Genomic DNA, 3,948 nt, shown 5'->3' with positions numbered 1-3,948 from the left:
TGGTAGCAGACGGGAAGGAACTGTTCTTGTGGTGTGAGGTTTTGGTCCTGATGGACCGTAGCCTCCGGCCAGAGGGAAGTGTCTGAAATAGTTTGTGGCTGGGGTGGGAGGGGTCAGCCACAATTTTCCCTCCATGCCTCAGAGTCCTGGAGGCGTACAGATCCTCAGATGGAAGATTCCAGCCAATCATCTTCTCTGCAGATGTGATGACACCTCCCTGGCGAAAAAGAGCAGCAAATCACACCCTAAACAGCTGGATTTAATTCATCCATTTGCTCTTATCAGCTAACTGACCTAGCTAACACCAAATCCATAAATATTATATTAGGTCAGATCAAACATAACCGGCTGTGCTTCATGTGGGATATGTTAAAGAACACCAAGGGAGAAAAAAACACTGGTTTGGATTAATATGGTGTATCTATGCATACATAGCTGATGAAGTATAGCATATCCTTGAGTCCAGAACAAGTTTCCTTTCCAAAAATTTCTTTTTTTAAAACTGTGTTTTATTTGATTTTCGAAGAAATACACCCATCCATTTTATTAGTTCAAAAACAGGAGATCGTTACCTTCCATATGGTGATGGAGGGGGGCTTGTGTCCGACCCACTTCTTTATGATGAAGTAGAAGAGCTTGTGTGGCTCCTTCCTGCCGTATCAAAGTCTTCAAGGAAGCATATAAGAAAGCAAAAATGTTTGTGCGATTTTGCACCTGAAGTGCTTAAAAAAAGATGCAAAATTTGCACATGTAAGTTTTAGAATTGAAAATCGATAAATATTTACATATCCTCTGCTCATAAATGTATGCAGTTAGTTCATTAGAGCAGGACATGGATATATTCATGAATTGTTGCTGAATTGCGACTTCTTTGAAGATCTGCTTTCTACTTGCAAACCGGTTTGCAAATGCAAAACTTCTCCATTCAATTTGTCATTAAAAAAGTTTGAATTTTATGAAATATTTTGAATATTTTAAATTATCTAGAGTTTTTCAAGGGAAGGTAAACAAGAAGGCATTTTGTGTCCTGGAATTATAATTCATGAAACCTGTAGATGTCACTCAAAACAGTTTAACTGAATGAAAAAAGGGGGCGGGGATCTCAGTTCTCAGAAAAACTGCCAGGACCAATAACTTATTTATTTGGTAATATTTTATAATGTAATATATATAATAATAATACCATCATATAAGGAAAAATGTTGATGAAATCAGGGGAAAGTGCATTGAGCTTAGTTTCTGTGAAAAATTGACCTGAACATGAAAATTAATTAATTATTCTCAGATGAATAACTACTAAGATAAAGAAATAATGACTTTTTATTCAAGCCTATATATAGATATTGTTTTGGTTAGAACATTTATGTTCATTCCTTTATTAATTGCATGTATCTTTGAGTTATGTTTATGACTAAAAAATGTCATATAATGAAGCACACTATTGTTCTTGGGCCCTATTAGCGGATTATTAAAGACAAACTAATATGCAAGCAGCTACTACATATGATACCACATGGGGCAGTAATCTCACCATTGCTTTTTACTCTATACATGTCTCACTTTGCAGTCATTGGGTGCATAAGAGATGAACAAGAAGCTGAGTTCAGGGAGCTGGTAAACCGCTTTGTGAAATGCTGTGGAAACAATCATCTGATCCTGCATATCAACAAACCAACAGAGATGATTGTAGATTTAAGGAGAAACAGGAGCAAGTTTAATCCAGATACCATCATTGGAGAGGAAGTGGAGGTGGTGGAGTAGAAATACCTTGTTGTTCACCTGGACAAAAAACTTGATTGGAGACGCAACTGTGAAGCCATCTAGAAGAAGAAGAAACAGAGCAGACTGGACTCCCAGAGGACGCTTAGAAGATGCTGCATAGCTTTTATAGATGGGGTTTGGAGACTGAGATCTATTCTGCCATCATCTGCTGGGGTAACAGTATCAGAGCAAATGGTGAAACGAAACTCTGACAAAGATGGCCAGCTCTGCTCTAGGAACTCCTCTATAACCTCTGGAGATCATCTCACAAAGACGACTTCTTTATAAAATGAAGAACATTATGGTTTACAGAGCAGACTGTGGAGCACCAACAGTGTCTTCAGTCAAACAATGTTGTTTTCGACAGCCGTCTTAGATTTACTTAGTTTTTGTCTTCAAGATGAAAAAACTATTTTTAGCTTTAGTCATGTTTTAGTCATTACTATACTGTATGTAATAGATTTATTTGGTTTTAGTTGAATAAAACTCAAAAAGGCTTTACTCTATTTTTATTCACTTATGTAGCACCTCATAAAACAGCTAACTTTTACAATTACATTACAATTACAACTGACAGCTTTTGCCTAAATACAGCAATTGTTGGAGATACAATTGCTGCTGTACAGTTCATCACTGCTGTTGGGCAAAACAATTATTTCTAAAATTAAAATAATAGATTTTTTTTATGAATTAATGCCCTACTTTATAAAAAAGTGTCTCACAAAAGTTGTGAAAATAGCAGATCTAGTTAAAAAAAATTGCATTGGTTAATATAGCGCACAGAAAAACAAAATGTCTTATAAAGGAATGGTTTTAGACGTATAAGCTTTCATCCAAAAGCAAACACTTCCTGATCTACTATGAATTATGCATTACACACAGATCAATCAATTGTTATTACTCCAAAAAAAGAAAATAACAAAAATATTTCTTCTTTCTACTTTGGCAATTTTGGCTTTATCTTAAAAAAAATCCCCTCGCTTCTCGCTGCTCAGGAAACCATGTAGATTTAAATTCATAGGAGTCTGCTATAGAAAAATTACACAAAGAACCTACATAATTGCCTTATGATGCCATGGCGATCAGTACCTGCATTTCAAAAATATGTTAACTAAAATGTTTTAGTTAACATGTTTTAATGGAAATACAAGTAAATGCTTGCATCTTATTTGAATAGATAGAAATAAGAACTAGGAGAAATATTCAAAGATCTATGTACCTTTTTATCTGGATCTTTATCAAACAATAAACAGTAAGCAAATAAATATTTGCTTTGGATATAATTTAGAGGTTACTTTGGGTAGAAATTAAAGGTTTTGCAGGTTTTGAGCTGGAAGAAATAAAATCCTAATAAAATCATTTTTTACATTGGCAGAGGAAGATAAACCACATAGTTTATTAAGTAGCGAGGGCAGGAAGAGCCATACTGCTGAGATTGAACCATCAGTGTGGAGCGTAATGCGCAGACTCTGAGCTAAACACCTGCATAGACAGATTTCTGCACAAGCTCAGAGTTTTTCAGAGTTCAGCATGCAGCACCCGACCTTTCTGGATTATTTCCTCCCATGCTGCTGCTGCCATGATCCATCTGTAGTCATGCAGAATCTGCACCGCTGCACGGCAGGTAGGAGGAATGACCAAACAGGACGCTGCAGCACGACCGATACCGCTCAGCAGATTACAACACAATGAATAGTCTTAAATGTCTGAAAGATCACCCGCTAACGTTTTTATTTACTGATGAAAACTCACAGCCATGACTCGTCATGTTTACTTCACCAAAGATCCATGTTTAGCTCGTCAGTTCTCGTTATCGTCGTGACAAAAAAGGAGCGTCAACAAAATAATTTTTTCATCGATGAAACCAACATTGCAGTCAAAGCCTTCTCCAGATGCCAGACAGACCATTACACGTCCTTCCTGCCTACAGCTGATACAACTTAGACTTAGACAAACTTTATTTGTATGTTTCGTTCAGTACTGCTCTCAAGATATATATTTCCATTTCCTGAAGTGCTGCAGTGATAAAATGTAAACATGGTGATAAATGTAAACATAGACTGAGATATGATTAACAGTTTTTCCAACATTCAGCACTTTTTTCCCTCCGTTTTCAGAGATGGGAAGTAACGAAGTACAAATACTTCGTTAATGTACTCAAGTAGATTTTTCTGATATTTTTACTTT

Source organism: Cyprinodon variegatus, unplaced genomic scaffold, assembly GCF_000732505.1.
Source record: "Cyprinodon variegatus isolate N-32 unplaced genomic scaffold, C_variegatus-1.0 Scaffold483, whole genome shotgun sequence".
Classification (NCBI taxonomy): domain Eukaryota; kingdom Metazoa; phylum Chordata; class Actinopteri; order Cyprinodontiformes; family Cyprinodontidae; genus Cyprinodon; species Cyprinodon variegatus.
This window is presented reverse-complemented; position numbering follows the sequence as displayed.